At 39.8% G+C, this 17,310-nt stretch overlaps 1 long non-coding RNA gene across 1 annotated transcript in view; it reads left to right on the top strand.

The window, feature by feature from the left end:
- Positions 1-7,873: 7,873 nt before the first annotated feature.
- The window catches only part of LOC134759900 (uncharacterized), an 85,355-nt gene continuing 75,918 nt past the window's right edge, over positions 7,874-17,310 (top strand). Inside the window, exon 1 of the long non-coding RNA XR_010136804.1 lies at positions 7,874-8,372. This is a non-coding gene — a long non-coding RNA (uncharacterized LOC134759900). The remainder of the gene's footprint in view (positions 8,373-17,310) is intronic.

Here is a 17,310-nt window from a genome sequence, read left to right as displayed (position 1 = left end):
AAATTAAAAATAAAGTATCTGGAAAGTAATTCTTTGTCAATTGTATGCGTTATAAACATACAATTTGTTGCTCAGGTTTTGGCTTGTTAATTAAGAACTTTCTTGCTCCAATTTCTTCTCTTCTTTTCCTATGGCTAATTGCCAGAGTTGTCAGAAACCTTAGGTAACAAACTGGAAAAGGGGAAGCAGGAAAAAGCAGAAAAAACTGACCACAGTCCTTCCTTGACTCAGAGCTTTCACCCTGTAGCAGGCTCCAACTGGAGAAGACAGAACTTTAACTAAGAATGAAAGCTTTGGCAATTATACTGATCTTTACATTCAGAGTACAGAGCTGAGAGTCTGCTTGGTGACTTAAAATCAGTGTGGGATTTTGAATCACTGAAGAGTGACCAGCAGTTGTGGGACTGCCCATGTTTTTTTATCCAGATGAGGGTAAAATCTTTCCTGTCGTGTATATCTTCAAGGGATAATAGAAGACAAAAGTAAGTTGCTCTATGATTAAATCCCACAAGTCCTGATTGTTTGATATACACATTCATTCAACACACATTTGCTGATGCTAAGCTGGGCTATAGGGATAGATAGTGAACAAGATAAGCATTGCTTCTGCTCTGTGGAAGCCTGTTGTGTAATGTAGCTCAGAATACCTTTGGGAAGGAGAATGCAATTGCCCAAAATTTTCTTCAAGTCCCTCGCAGAATTTTGGCAATCCTGCATGTAGGGAATATAGCATCAGTGACTAGTCACCTTACTCTAAATTTGTATGAGGGTAAACTTAGGAAGAAAGTTCAGGTAGTCTTCTATGTCACCCACATCTGGAAATTATGCTTCTCTATACCTGAAAGAAATCAGCCAATGGCATGTGAATGTATTCATTATCATACAATGATTCAGTTTTAGCTGTATCATGAATTAATAAGTTGCAAATCTCAGTGGAACTGTGGCAATAGAACATAAATGTAGCTAATCACTTTTCCAGAAGCTAATCATATTTAATATCAAAAGCATGACCCTCTCCACAGATAATCATATTTTAATTTCAAAAGTAAGAATTCCAATAGAATTAAGTGGGAAACCAATAATAATTTACCACTGACAGCTTAATGTAGGATAAAGTGACTTGGTAGTAGCTATAAGTGGAAAAATTTACAAATATCTATCATTTAGGATAATTAAAATGCTGGAAGATAAAATACAATTCTATTAGCATCAATGTCATTGAAACAAATACAGTTAGGTATGTACTATGTGAAACTGCTTTGTTCTTATTTTAAATTAAATTAAATTAAATCTTTTGAGACAGAGTCTTTCTTTGTTCCCCAGGCTGGAGTAGTGATGCAATCATGGCTCACTGCAGCCTTGAACTCCTGGGCTCAGGACATCCTCCCACATTAGCCTCTTGAGTAGCTGGGACTACAGGTATGTGCCACCATGCCCAGCTAATTATTCTGTTTTTTGTAGAGATGGGGAATCACTTTGTAGCTTACCCTTTTGGATCTAAGTTAAATCAGACTATTAAAGTTTTGAGCAAGACACCAAGTCACAATAATTTCTGTGTCCTGTTGGATACGGTGGACAATATACAGAATTTATGAAAGAGGCATCAGAAAACTGGTTAGGAGTCTCTCGAACTACTTTACCCACTGAAGATAACTTAAAGTATGAAGATATGAAAGTACTGAAATACAGTATACGGAGATTTTTCTTTTTCTTTTTCTTTTTTTTTTCTGAGAGAGCTATCCTGTGCGTCGTATTCTCTGCAAGAGGGAGGAATGTAGATAAGTGCTATTTTCTAAGCCCTGGCCTGAGGAGAAGGGCTTCATGAAGTCTACCTATAACACTTACTGCACAGCTCCTGCAGTTAGCTATGCACTCTGACATACTGCCTTGGAAATCTAGATGGCAAGAAAGAAGGACCATTGAACTGTTTTGGCAACAGAGTGGAGAAGAGTGCTGCTGGGGGATTGGCTTGCACCCCAAAGTTGGTCAGCACAGAAAGTTTGTGAGTGTTTCCTTTGGGCCAGATGAGGGCCAATTGGGAGAAAGAGCTAGCCTGGAGCCATTTTAAATTCCACCCAGTGGGCTGGGCATGGTGGCTCATGCATGTAATCACAGCACTTTGGGAGGCTGAGGTGGGTTGATCACCTGGGGTCAGGAGTTTGAGACCAGCCTGGCCAACATGGCAAAACCCCATCTCTACTAAAAATACAAAAATTAGCTGGGTGTGGTGGCATGCACTTGTAATCCCAACTACTTGGGTGACTGAGGCAAGAGAATCACTTGAACCTGGGAGGCGGAGGTTGTAGTGAGCTGAGATCATGCCACTGCACTCCAGCCTGGGTGATAGAGCGAGACTCCGTCTCCAAAAAAAAAAATTATATCCAGTGAAATACAGAAAATCTTATATTTGCTTAAAAATATCCCAGGGACATAACAATAGGTAAAAATGCTGATAATTGTTTCAACTGGATAACAGTGCATGAGAGTTCACTGTCTCATTCTCTCTTTTTCGGGCATGATCACTCATGTTCCTAAAAGAAAGTTTAGAAAATTCTACTCAAGAGGATCTCTGTGGAAAGGCAACGAGATTCCCATGGAGAAAATTTGTTTGGCAGGTACCAGTCAGCAAACTGGGGATTGAGGTAGCACAGCAGCCGAGGAAGTAGAATACATGGTTACTGTCAAAAGAACTCCAGGGGAGGTACTCAGTGCATGGGACTCTCTGTTGAATATGTGAAAGTACTCTGTGTGAGAATAAGTGCTCCTTAAACACTTCCCCAGCCCAGACATTGAGAAGCCTTCGTTGACAGTACCAGTCAAGCAGTAAGTACTCTATCCTAATCCATTTTTTTCTTTTTCTCTTTCAAAAACATGTCTGGCAAGTAAAGGAGAAAATAAGCAAGAGAGAGAGAAGAAATGGGAGAGAGGGTTAGCAACAGAGAAGAAGAAAAGGCAGAAGAGGTGAGTGAGGGAGAGAGAGAAGCTACGTACCCCATTTGAAGATGGAGAGAAGCCGTGTGTGATCAGCTCCAGTGATCCCACCTGCGGGCAACAGGATGCTTCTGGGGACAGGAAAAGTTTTCTTAATTCTAAATAAAGTTTGAAGTGTTGATTAATAAATGAGACTAGAAATTTAATTACTGAATTAATGTTTAGTTTGTGAATTAAAGCACCTGCAAGACTTCACACTATCTAGGAGTGACCTGCAAAATCTTGGGCTTTGCCTGCATTTTTATCCAGTGACAAGTGATGAGCTGCCTGTGTTGAGTTCATTGAGAAGTTCTTTTTTTTTTTTTTTTTTTTTTTTTGAGACAGAGTCTTACTCTGTTGCCCAGGTTGGAGTACAGTGGCGTGATCTCGGCTCACTGCAACCTCCACCTCCCGGGTTCAAGCGATTCTTCTGCCTCAGCCTCCCGAGTAGCTGGGATTACAGATATGCGCCACCACGCCCAGCTAATTGTTGTATTTTTAGTAGAGATGGGGTTTCACCATGTTGGGCAGGCTGGTCTTGAAGTCCTGACCTTGTGGTCCACCCCTTCCCCTCCCAGCCACCCAAAGTGTTGGGATTACAAGCGTGAGCCACCGCACCTGGCCCCATTGAGAAGTTTTAATGAGGCAGATTGAAAACAGAAAAGATGCAGAAGATGCTTTTGGCTTACATTGCAAGCATTCTGCTTGTTCAGTCCGTTTTGTATATGTATTGTCCCATATTAACCTTGTGGCAATCCTATGGAATGTCAAGGGGGGCATTATTCACTGCATTCTATTAATACCAGTAGATAAATTAAAATGTTAAGGAAGTTGAGTGATTTGCTGAGGATCACAATGTTGCTAAAATATTGAAGCAAAGCTGGAACCTAGTCTTTCATTACTTTATTGGTCCAGCATTTTTACACATTATCTCCTAAATCCAGACCAGTCCTAAAGATTTAGAGAAACGGCATGGACTAAAAGTGTTAAAGACTCCTCTTAGATCATGGAGAAGCATCGGGGTTTACCTGGTGGGTTCTACATTCTAATCCTGTAACTTGGTTCCTCCAGATTCCAGGGCCTTATCATTTCTCTGGGGATCTCAGAGACTGAGAGTTGACCCATGTTTAGACAAATTTGTTGGGGCCAAAAAGCCCAGCCCTTATTTTCTGGAATTTAAACAATTGTCACTTTTCTGTCAAACAGTAAAGACACTTGAAGGCTGTGATGTTTTTCCTGATGGCCCAAGGTTGATCAATCAATCAGTCAAAACAGTGACTCTCGTTCAAATGTATCCATTAGGGTCTCGAGGTAGAGACATAAACATAATTAGTTAATTCATATATAGATTGTTGTTGGGTTAATTAATGAGCACCTACAATGTACCACCTCTGTGCTTGGCATTGAAGATGTGATGGTTAGAAAAAAAGAAGAAAAAAAGAAAAGAAAAAGACGAGAGGAAAAAAAGGAGAAAAATGCAGACTCTCTGGTCTCATGAGACTTAGAATCTAGGAGGGGAAATGGACATTAATGAAAGAATCACGCAAATACAAATTAAATATCAGCTATGGTAAGTGGTAAATAGGAGAGGATATGGTGTTATAAGAATCAGGACAGGTGCTTGTGTCCTACCTAGTGAAGTTCGGGTAATCTGGAGGAATTTATCATTTCATCAACAGAGATTAACTCAGTACATTCTGTTGGGGTCGGGGGAGAGAAAGGGAGATAAGTTTTTAGAGATGTTCCTTCTAGAAGTGTTATCTTTCTTCCCTGAGAAAAATAGACTATTAATATAAATAGAATTAAAATTGAATTAATTTCCACAGGGAGAGCCTCTTCCTTTCATTGATCTAGGAAACATGAAAAACCTGAACTTAGTACTTTTGTAACTTCTATGCTTTTAATTTCTGTAGAATAAGCTCTTTGTTATGCTCTAGGCTTTGAGGGAGCAGGAATTAAGTCTTGGACTTAATTTCTTTTTAATGAACATGGTGACAAAAAGAAACTTTAGCAGGACTCAGCAGCAGTCTTGGCTTCTTGAGGCAGAGGAAGACTGACAGGGAGGATGGGGGACTGTGAGTCAGGCAGTAAATGGGCCCCCACAATAGCCTCACTCTGGAGCGGTGTGAGGGGTGGTAAATAAAGGTGAGAGGGAGCAGCAGGCCTTTGGGAAGAGGACACAGCTCTAAAAGACCCAGGGTCTCAACAGGGCTGTTTGTGACCCAGGGGTGAATCTCCTTGAGCACGGGAATCTTCATGTCTCTCTCTGTTATTGATTCCCATGTTTAGTACCAGGCGTTGCACAAACTGCTCTGCAAAAAAACATGTTTACTGAACAAATGATGAAACTTGAACCAAGAACTTCGACAAAGTAAGGTTATCAATAGAAAGTGAAGACCTTGGAAATAATGGAGAAAGAACAAAGTCACCAAAAAGGAGGGTGGGTACAGTAGTTGTAAATTGCTGAACATCCAAATTGGCCTTCAGGTTCCTGCACATGGTCAAACCTTGACTTAATGCTCCAGTGAATTGGGGAGTCTCTACCCTTTTTTCTCAATAGTGTTTATGCATGATAGTTTTTTGCAGACTTTGAAAACCCAGTTCAGTCCTGTGCGTGGGGAGAGGAGATTGATGAGTCAGGATGACTGCTACCAGATTACCGATCTTGGAAAGGGGCACTGTGTGGGGCTGTTGCTCTGGATACACAGCAATACCTCACTTTTCTCCTGCACTCCAGGTAGCAGGAAAGAGGGTAAAAAACTGATGAGGGGAAAGGATTGAGAGCATCCTATTCCTCTCTTGGTTTTGGTAGGAGGGGTGATAACTTAGCTCTATCATTTCCTTTAAGACTTCTGTATATGCTAACTGTATTTTTGATTATTAGTGGCTGTCACACATTGGCAGCATTCAGTGAAGTGTCATATGTGCACCAAGCCATCAGTATTACATCAAATCAGTGATTTTCTATGCTTTTTGAGAATAGTCCTAACTGTACTTCAGCCTCATATAACATACATTAGTCAAATCAGAAAAATACATTGCAATAAATAAAAAGGCAAATTGCAAAAATAGTAGTGTAACAGCATGAAAAAGGAGAGAATAGTTGCTCATTCAGGTGTTGGTGGCAAATTTCAGAGTCTACCAATTTGCTTTTCTATCTTAAAATAATTTTGTTGCCTAGAACATTGCCTGATGTATTTAAGTGCTCAATACATATTTGTTAAATGAATAAATGCATTTTCAGGCACTGCCAGTACTGATTCTACAACCTTGTTGAAATTATAATTAGTTCCTTGGAGTAATAATGGATTTACGGAAATGAATCCCAAACTTCAAACCTGGTTTTAGGGCAATATGAGGCTTACTCTTTAGGGTTGAGTGAGATAAGTGTTATCCTCAGGGTGTTCTTTATTTAATCTTATTTTTGTTTGATGGCTTTGTTTGAAATTAGTCTGGGTATAGGAGTAGTAAGTTTAAATCCATAATGTCAAAAAAGTTACTTGAATGCATATATCTGGGCCATTAAGACAAGTAACTGGAATCAGCTACTTATTTTTTCTTGATTTTTTTTTTTTTTTTGAGACGGAGTCTAGCTCTGTCGCTCAGGCTGGAGTGCAGTGGCGCGATCTCGGCTCACTGCAAGCTCCGCCTCCCGGGTTCACACCGTTCTCCTGCCTCAGCCTCCTGAGTAGCTGGGACTACAGGTGCCCGCCACCACACCTGGCTAATTTTTTGTATTTTTAGTAGAGACGGGGTTCACCGTGTTAGCCAGGATGGTCTCCATTTCCTGACCTCGTGATCTGCCCTCCTCCGCCTCCCAAAGTGCTGGGATTACAGGCGTGAGCCACCACGCCAGGCCGTTTTTTGTTCTTTTTGAGATAGAGTCTCGCTCAGTTGCCTAGGCTGGAGTGCAGTGGTGCAATTGAGAGGTGACAGCCTGCTGGCAGCCCTCACAGCCCTCGCTTGCTCTCAGCGCCTCCTCTGCCTGGGCTCCCACTTTGGCGGCACTTGAGGAGCCCTTCAGCCCGCTGCTGCACTGTGGGAGCCCGTTCCTGGGCTGACCGAGTTTGGAGCCAGCTCCCTCAGCTTGCCGGGAGGTGTGGAGGAGAGGCGCGGGCGGGAACCGGGGCTGCGCATGGTGCTTGCACGAGTTCCGGGTGGGTGTAGGTTCGTCGGGCCCTGCACTCGGAGCGGCCGGCCAGCCGGCCCTGCCGGCCCAGGAATGAGGAGCTTAGCAACTGGGCCAGCGGCTGCAGAGGGTGTGCTGGGTCCCCCAGCAGTGCCAGCCCACCGGCGCTGCGCTGCATTTCTCGCCGGGTCTTAGCTGCCTGCCCGCAGGGCAGGGCTGGGGACCTGCAGCCTGCCATGTCTGAGAGCCTCCCCCACCTCCGTGGGCTCTTGTGCGGCCCAAGCCTCCTCGACGAGCCCTGTTCCACGGCAACCCCCTGTTCCACGGCAACCAATCCCATCAACCACCCAAGGGCTGAGGAGTGCGGGTGCATGGCACGGGACTGGCAGGCAGCTCCACCTGTGGCCCCGGTGCAGGATCCACTGGGTGAAGCCAGCTGGGCTCCTGAGTCTGGTGGGGACTTGGAGAACCTTTATGTCTAGCTCAGAGATTGTAAATACACCAATCGGCACTATGTATCTAGCTCATGGTTTGTAAACACACCAATCAGCACCCTGTGTCTAGCTCAGGGTTTGTGAATGCACCAATCGACACTCTGTATCTAGCTAATCTAGTGGGGACGTGGAGAACCTTTGTGTCTAGCTCAGGGATTGTAAACACACCAGTCAGCACCCTGTCAAAACAGACCACTGGGCTCTCTGTAAAATGGACCAATCAGCAGGATGTGGGTGGGGCCAGATAAGAGAATAAAAGCAGGCTGCCAGAGCCCGCAGCGGCAACCCGCTTGGGTCTCCTTCCACACTGTGGAAGTTTTGTTCTTTTGCTCTTTGCAATAAATCTTGCTGCTGCTCACTCTTTGGGTCCACACTGCGTTTATGAGCTGTAACACTCACTGCGAAGATCTACAGCTTCACTTCTGAAGCCAGCGAGACCACGAACCCACCGGGAGGAACCGACAACTCCAGACGTGCCTCCTTAAGAGCTGTAACACTCACCGCGAAGGTCCGCAGCTTCACTCCTGAGCTAGCGAGACCACGAACACCACCAGAAGGAAGAAACTCCGAACACATCTGAACATCAGAAGGAACAAACTCTGGACACGCCGACTTTAAGAACTGTAACAGTCACCGCGAGGGTCCGCGGCTTCATTCTTGAAGTCAGTGAGACCAAGAACCCACCAGTTCCGGACACACAATCACGGCTCACCGCAGTCTTGAATTCCTGGGCTCAAGCAGTCCTCTCACCTCAGCCTTCCGAGTAGCTGGAATTAAAGGTATGCACCACCACACTTGGTTAATTTTTTCTTTCTTTCTTTCTTTCCTTTCTTCTTTTTCTTTTTTTTTATTTTTTAGAGATGTCACGTTATGTTGGTCTCAAACTCCAGGGCTTTGTTTCAAACTCCTGGGCTCAAGCGATCTTCCCATCTCGACTTCCCAATTAACTGAAATTACAGGCATGAGCCACCACACCTGTCGTTGGAATCAGCTACTTCTGATCCTGATCTAAAAACTGGGTGTATGGGCTTAAACTTGAGGCAAATGTCAGGCTATTGGGCCTCCTTAATACATACCCATGCCTAATTGTAGGTAATTTCTAGGGTTCTTGCATGACTCAGGAGGAGTGAGGGTAGCTAGACAGGAAGATTCCCCACAGTTTGTCTCCCTTGCTGTGTCACAAAGGGAAATTCTAGGTAGTCAGGGAATTTTTGTTTCACTATGTTGATGTAAACCCATACAGCCTATCCCACTCGCTGAGTACAACTAAAAACTCTGGATAAAATACAAAAAGTATCTATCAAAGGCTCAGATATTAAAGTAAACAAAGGTAGGCAGATTGTGAAGAGGCAACTCATATGGGGAAGGGACAGTGATCCCTCATTTTTTCTCTCCTAGCTTTGCCCTGAGGGTGGATCTCAGTGTGTAGTTACTTGGCAGAGAAACTTTGGAAAAATCCTGTTTCTCTGGCTGGGAGAACTAGGGAAAGAAACATCTGTGGGCCAGAGAGTATGAGAAGAATTTTGGAAAGGAGAGCCTAGAGAAAAAGACCCCTATTTCTCTGAGTGAATCCACAAAAGTATCAGACTAACCCCTAACCTATGCATGTATGGCTCAGTTGCAAATGAGGTAGCACAGCTTGGGAGACCTAACCTGAGATTTTAACCGCTGCTCTCAGAAGATGAACCTAAATGGCTTGAATGCATGCTAAAACAAAAACATCAACACTTCTCAGATAATTACATTAGGACCCAGAGTCTACAGAACATCACATTCATCATTCTAAAATTACTCAAATCAAACAAACAAACATAGCAGAAAAATAGAACTAATTTTCAAGGGAAAGAAGAAAGAACAGATGCCATACCCTAGATGACACACATGTTGAATTAATAGAGAAAGACATTAAAGAAGTTATAATGTCTGTGATCTATGAGGTAAAGAAAAACATACAGTTCAGCAGACAAAAATTATAAAGGACAACCAAATGGAAATTTTAGAATTGAAAGTTAAATATCTGAAATAAATATTTCACTGAATGGGTTCATTAGTAGAATGAAGATGACAGAAGAGAGTCAGTGAACTTGAAGACTGATCAACAGAAATTATTCAGTCTGGTACACTGTTGGTGGGAATGTAAATCAGTATAGCTACCATGAAGAACAGCATAAAAGTTCCAAAAAAAAAAAAAAGAAAAAAGAAAAAAAGCTAAAAAAAAGATAGAAAAATAAAAAAACTAAAAATAGACCTACGATATGATCCAGCAACCCCACTACTAGGCATTTACCCAAAGGAAAGGAAATCAGTATACCAAAGAGACATCTGCACTCTCGTGTTTACTGCAGCATCATTCACAATAGCAAAGATATGGAATATGCTTAGGTGTCCAACAACAGATGAGTGGATAAAGAAAATGTGGTATATATACACAATGGAATACTACTATTCAGCCATAAAAAGAATGAAATCATGTCATTCACAGCAACATCGGTGGAACTAGAGGACATTGTTAAGTGAAACAAGCCAGGTGCAGAAAGACAAATATTTCATAATCTTATTTCTATGTAGGAGCGAAAAAAATTTAACTCATTGAGATAGGGAGTAGAATTATGGTTACTAGAGACTAGGAAGGGTAGTGACTAGGAAGGATTAAAATGATTACTAGAAACTAGGAAGGATTAAAGAGGGGCTGATTAATGGGTGCAAAAATAGAAGGAATAAGATCCAGTATCTGATAGCACAACAGAGCACTATAGCCAACAATAATTTATTGTGTATTTATATGTATATGTATGTGTATATATGTATATGCATATATAGTGTGTGTGTGTATATATGCATATGTATATATATACGGATATGTGTATATATATATATAGAGAGAGAGAGGAATTGAGATATTCCTAACACAAAGAAATGATACATACTTGAGGTGATGAGTATCTTAATTACTCTGATTTAATAATGACAAATGTTTATATAAAAATATATTTACCTCAAGTATGTACAACTATTATTTTTTAAAAAAGAAATTATTCAAAATGAAGAGAACAATGAACAAAGCAGATTGAAAGAAACAAACAACAAAAAACACAAAAATTTAGGCACCTGTGGGACAATATAACAAGGTCTAACATGTGAAAATTGAGTTCCAGGGGAGAGGAGAAAGATTGAAACAATAAACATATTTGAAGAAATAATAGCCAAACCCAATTTGGTGAACAGTAAAAATTTACAAAAAACTCAGTGAAGAGAAAATAAGATGTATTTAAAAAATCGGGCTTTGACATATTATAATTGTATCACTGAAAATCAAAAATAAATATGTCCTAAAAGCAGCTAGATAAAATAACAGCTTGCATATAGGTGCACAATGATTTGAATTACTGTGGATTTCTCATCTGAATCTATGGAGGCCAGGAGACAATGAGACATCTTTAAAGTGCTAAAAGAAAAGAGCTGTTAATTTATTAATAAAATTCTAAGTCCTGTGAGATATCTTTCAGAACTTTAAAGATATTTTTGGATGAAGGAGACAAGAAAATTTGTTTCTAGCATAACTTTTTTAATAAGAAATGCTAAAGGATGCTTTTAAGATGAAGGGGAAAATGGTGCTAGGGGGTAAACTTGTCTTTAGGAATGTGAGAAGAACAACATGATGGTATATTGTTGGATAATTATAAAATACTACCATTTTTCTTTTTCAGTTCTTTAAAATACATATGACTGATTGAAGCAAACAGTATAACATTGTTGGGTGAGGTTTTCAATATATGTAGGTGTAATTCATGTAGCAACTATAACATAGACTTCAGCCAGAGGGGGACTATTTGATTTCAAGACTATTCTATTTTACAGGAAGTAGTACAGTATTAACTCTATGAAGACTGTGAAAGATAAGATACGTACATTATAATCCCTAGAGAAACCCCTAAATATAATAAGAGATAGCTAAAAAAGTAACAAATAAATTAAAATCGAATACTAAAAATATTCAAGTAACCAAAGAGAAGGCATGAAAGAAACACAGAAACAACACACAGAGGGAAAAACAGAAAACAAATAAAAAGTGGTAGACCTAAATCCAACCATATCAATAATTATATTAAATGTTAATGGCTGAAACACTAAAATTAAAAGGCGCAGAGATTGATATAGTGGATAAAAAAGCACGAATCTAGGACGTACTCCCTACAAGAAATGCGCACTAAATATAAGGACATAAATAGGTTGAATGTAAATAGATGGAACAACATATGGCATAAAAATTATAAACATATCAAGGTTGGAGTGACTTTTTAAAATTTTAGGTTAAAATGATTTCAAGACTCAAAGTATTCGAGATAAAGAGAGATATTTTATAAGGATTAAAGAGACAATTCCTTAGGAAGACAAAACAATTATAAATGTCTATGCATCCATCTAACCATAGTTTTTAAAATGTAATTTAATTTTTATTTTACTTTAAGTTCTGGGATACATGTGCAGAACGTACAGGTTTGTTACATAGGTATACATGTGCCATGGTGGTTTGCTGCACCTATCAACCCATCATCTATGTTTTAAGCCCTGCATGCATTAAATATTTGTTTTAATGCTCTCCCTCCCCTTGTCCCCCACCTCCCAACAGGCCCCAGTGTGTGATCTTTCCCTTCCTGTGTCTAAGTGTTCTTATTGTTCAACTCCCACTTATGAGTGAGAACATGTGGTGTTTGGTTTTCTGTTCTGTGTTAGTTTGCTGAGAGTGATAGCTTCCACTTCATCCATGTCCCTGCAAAGGACATGAACTCATTCTCTTTTATGGCTGCATAGTATTCCATGGTGTACATGTGCCACATTTTCTTTATCTGTACTATCATTGATGGGCATTTGGGTTGGTTCCAAGTCTTTGCTATTGTAAATAGTGCTGCAATAAACATATGTGTGCATATGTATTTAGAGTAGAATGATTTATAATCCTTTGGGTGTATACCCAGTAATGGGATTGCTGGGTCAAATGGTATTTCTGGTTCTAGATCCTTGAGGAATCACCACACTGTCTTTCACAATGGTTGAACTAATTTATACTCCCACCAACAGTGTAAAAGCATTCCTATTTCTCCACAGCCTCACCAGCATCTGTTGTTTTCTGACTTTTTAGTAATCGCCATTGTAACTGGCGTGAGATGGTATCTCATTGTGGTTTTAATTTGCATTTCTGTAGTGACCAGTGATGATGAGTTTTTTTTCATACGTTTGTTGGCCACATAAATGTCTTCTTTTGAGAAGTGTCTGTTCATATCCTCTGCCAACTTTTTGATGGGATTGTTTGTTTTTTTCTTGTAAATTTGTTTAAGTTCCTTGTGGATTCTGGATATTTGTTAGATGGGTAACTTGCAAACATTTTCTCCCATTCTGTAGGTTGCCTGTTCACTCTGATGATAGTTTCTTTCATTGTGCAGAAGCTCTTTAGTTTGATTAGATCCCATTTGCCAATTTTTAACCATAGAGTTTTAAAGGTACTGTTCAGATCACCTGGTCATCTTGGGAAAGTCAATGCCAAGTCAGCTTCGTCCCTGCAAGGTATCCTCACTAGCATGGGTTCAGGGATACCTGATACATATGGCTCCTGAGTCACAGTTGGGTCTGGCATAGTTACAAGGACTATGTTCTCTCACCTTTAGCTAAATAGTAGTCAACTTTTCATTTTTAATTGTTCAGGTATTTTAAAGTGATGATCACAAATATAATACAATTTTTCAGAGAAATTCAAACTAAAGATAAAATATAAATGAAAATCTTAGCTTTTGAGTTCATTCTACATAGTCTTAAAATTTTAACAGGCTTTTCTTGTTGACAAAATACCACGCCAAGTGATGTAGAGGCAGATAGTATAACTGTATGTAACTGAAAAATAATCTCCAGGTGTTATTGGCTGATTTATGTTCCACCAAAATTCATATGTTGAAGTCCTAACCCCCAGTTCCTCAGAATGTGCCTGTATTTGGAGACAGGGTCTTTCAGTAGATAATTAAGTTAAAACAAGGTGAAACAAGGTCGTTAAGGTAAGGCTTTAATCCGATGTGACTGATATGTTCATAGAAAGAGGAAATTGGGACACAGACATTCAAACACAGAGGGAGACCCATGTGAAGACAAGGGAGAACGTGGCTAACTATAAGTCAAGGGGAGGAGCCTCAGAAAAAAAACAGCCTTGCTGACACCTTGATTTCAGACTTTTAGCCTCCAGAATTGTGAGAAAAGAAAATTGCTGTTGTTGAAGCCATCCAATTTTCAGTACTTTGTTATGGCAACGCTAGCAAACTAATACACTAGGCAAATGCTAGGGAAAGAGCAGGAGTAAAGTGAGATCCTTTAGGGATTAAGCAACACCTAAACTGTCTGCAAGGGAAAGCATTTCCTGCTTTGCAAAGGTGGTCACTCATATCCCAGGATTTTATTATTAATACGTGTGAAGTTTTTCAATATGTATAAGTACATACACAGGATTTTCTTGTTTAATGAGAATAATGGAAGTAAGTTATTACTTCCATAAAATGTTGGAGTGGATGTAATTGTAGCTGAAAGGATGATTTTATTACATAAGAAAGATACTGTTGGCTAAAGCCAATTCATTAGAATGGAACACCAGTCTGTTATTATTTTTATTTCTAGTCCTTATGAGATTCCATTCTTTTAGATAAAAACATGCATATCAGCTTTGGAGTTTGATTGCCTTATGGGCATAAAGCTTTGCATATTTACTGCCCATGAATCATACCAGCATGTGAAATCCAGAGAAGATTCAATTTTTTCCTGCTAGATGCACCTCCAGCCGTTTAATTAAAATATGTATTATTAATAAAACTATATTTAAGTCATATTTTTTACAGATATGACTGAAACATTAAGTGCAAATTGTTTCATACTTTCATAGTAATTTGCTTTTAACGTTTTGTGCCTTAATCAAGGTAGCACACTAGTCAAAGGTTTGTGGTACTGCAGACTTCTTGATGGCGAAATTGAGACAAACAAGTGGAAAGTGGTGATTAATGAAAGGACACATTTACTTTTCAGAAAGACTCTGGTTTTATTGCAAAAGGGTTCTGTACTAAATTGGAAAGTGCAATAAAATAAAGAGCAGAAAAGAATATTTAATCTCTTTCAGTGCATAGCAGTGCCATTTGCCATGTTCATGATAGCTTTGTGCATGTTTCCAACACTGTGTTTCAGCCTGGCTGTCTGCCTTTAGATGTCACAGTTGTTCTTCCACTGAACTGAACTGACTTCATCTCTGTGTTTCACAATTCTTCCACTTTCCAGAAAGCTTGTATAATCAGTAACACTGATAAGAGGCGTTATAGCTCACTTACATAATTCTTAGCAGGGAATTGATTCACAATAGTTTTATTAAATACGTGATGAAGGTGATGGCTGGGTGGCTCTATTAGACACTATGTAGCTTGCTGTAAGAATATAGCCATGGTGAATGGAGTTTGTTATTACAGATGACAAAATTTCCGAACTCTTGAATTTGGTACAAGTAACGATGGTGGTGAGTGGTACAGAGTTAGTAGAAAGGAAGAAAGTATTTAATGACTTCCTACTATGTGCCAGGTACTGTGCTAATCCATTTGCCAGTTGTTATTTCATCCTTATAACAAAGCTTCAAGGAAAAAATGCACATCTCATGGGTTTCACATGAGGAAATGTAGGCCCTGGGAAGTTATGTAACTGCCCCAGCTTTGTAGCTGGTAAATGACTGAGTCTGGGATGAAACTTTTGGCTTTTTAACTCCAGAGCTCCAGTGGGATCACTGTATAGTCTCTTGCATGTTGAGCCTCTACGAACGCGTGCATCTTTTATGTCTGTTTCTAACTAACTGTATGAACGCCACCACCAACCCCTCGCCCCACCATGAGGTCCCCAAACAATCAACACTGCTCCTTACTGTACAGTTTCCTACTCTTGTCCTTTCATAATCCTGCAATCCTTCCCACTCTCTCACTGCTTTTCTCTCTACCCACACAAGGAAGTTCTATGTTACTTCCAGTGGAGCGATGATGACCTTCCTACTTTGTCATATTCTTTACCATAAGAATCATACATCTTCATGTTATTTAGTATTTTTCAATTAAATTCTATTAGAATAGTTTTTTGCTAAGTGGTCTGGCTTCTAAAATTTAATTTTTAGAAGTAATTTGTTTGTGATTCTAGACCTGTAATTACAGAGTTCAAATTAATGAAGCTACCTCCTTTACTTTAAAATGAGCTAGCTGGGAAACCATTAGCTCAGCTAAAAAGAAGACAGTATTTTAGCAAGCTTTCTTTCTTTTCCTTCTTTTCTTTCTTTTCTTTTCTTTTTCTTTCTTTCTTTCTTTCTTTTTCTTTCTCTTTCTTTCTCTTTCTTTCTTTTCCCTTCCTTCCTTCCTTCCTTCCTTCCTTCCTTCCTTCCTTCCTTCCTTCCTTCCTACCTACCTACCTACCTACCTACCTATAGAGATTCTGACTTTATGACAATTACTTAAATGGCATTGGATTGGATAGTTCTCCTTCAGGAAGAAGAAACAGTGTGGAGCTGACATAGGTCATAGAACAAAAATCCTTACTGAAATGTGTTTGCTGTAATATAGACATCTCTTTTAATACTAAATTCCCATTGCAAAGATACTTAAATATGACTTTTTGCCTTTAATTTTCCCATTTCTTTATGCTAACTATAGAAATTGAACCTAGCATCATGTTGCCACCAGAAAAGTGGATGCTTCTGTCTTTTCCTTAACCAGTGGAGAGTTTACCTGTGTTTAAAGTAACGGTGATGATTGTATTAGTCAGAGTTCTCTAGAGGGACAGAACTCTCTCTCTCTTTCTCTCTCTCTCTCTCTCTATATATATATATATGTATATGTATATATAGTTAATAATAACATAATACTTATACTTAATAAACTTATATATATATGAGTTTATTAAGTATTAACTCACACTCACAAGGTCCCACAATAGGCCATCTGCAGGCTGAGGAGCAAAGAGAGCCAGTCCAAGTTCCAAAACTGAAGAACTTGGGGTCTGATGTTCGAGGGCAGGAAGCATCCAGCATGGGAGAAAGATGCAGGCTGGGAGGCTAGGCCAGTCTCTCTTTTCACATTTTTCTGCCTGCTTATATTCTAGCCATGCTGGCAGCTGATTAGATTGTGCCCGCCCAGGTTAAGGGTGGGCCTCCCTTCGCCAGCCCACTGACTCAAATGTTAATCTCCTTTGGCAAAACCCTCACAGACACACTTGGGATCAATACTTTGTATCTTTCAGTCCAATCAAGTTGACACTCAGTATTAACCATCACAATGACCATGCTTGAAAACAAAGGGAAGCTAAGCAAAATTAGGTCTGATTTTCAATAATTGTAAAAGAATGTCTAGGCAAAGAAACAGAAAGCCCTCATAGCCCAGGGCAGCCTAAATTCCAAGAAACAAGTGGCAAATCCCAAGTCTGGTTTTGCAAGTGCTGGTGTTTCTATGTTCTGTACATTTTTAAATTTTGTCTTTCACTGAGCATCCCTGAAGAGAGTTCCATTGGTTTCACAGTGGGGGTGCTGCCTCTTGACTCCACAGAACTCTTGGCATGGAAATTAACCAAACTTCAAAAGTTCTTTATGTTCTAGAAAACAAACAAAACACACTCTGAGGGACTTATTTGCAACACTTAAATTCTAAAACACATGCACATGCACACACACAC

Source organism: Pongo abelii, chromosome 14 (assembly GCF_028885655.2).
Source record: "Pongo abelii isolate AG06213 chromosome 14, NHGRI_mPonAbe1-v2.0_pri, whole genome shotgun sequence".
Classification (NCBI taxonomy): domain Eukaryota; kingdom Metazoa; phylum Chordata; class Mammalia; order Primates; family Hominidae; genus Pongo; species Pongo abelii.
The sequence above is the reverse complement of the archived record's forward strand: the minus strand, read 5'-3'. Positions and strand labels throughout refer to the sequence as shown.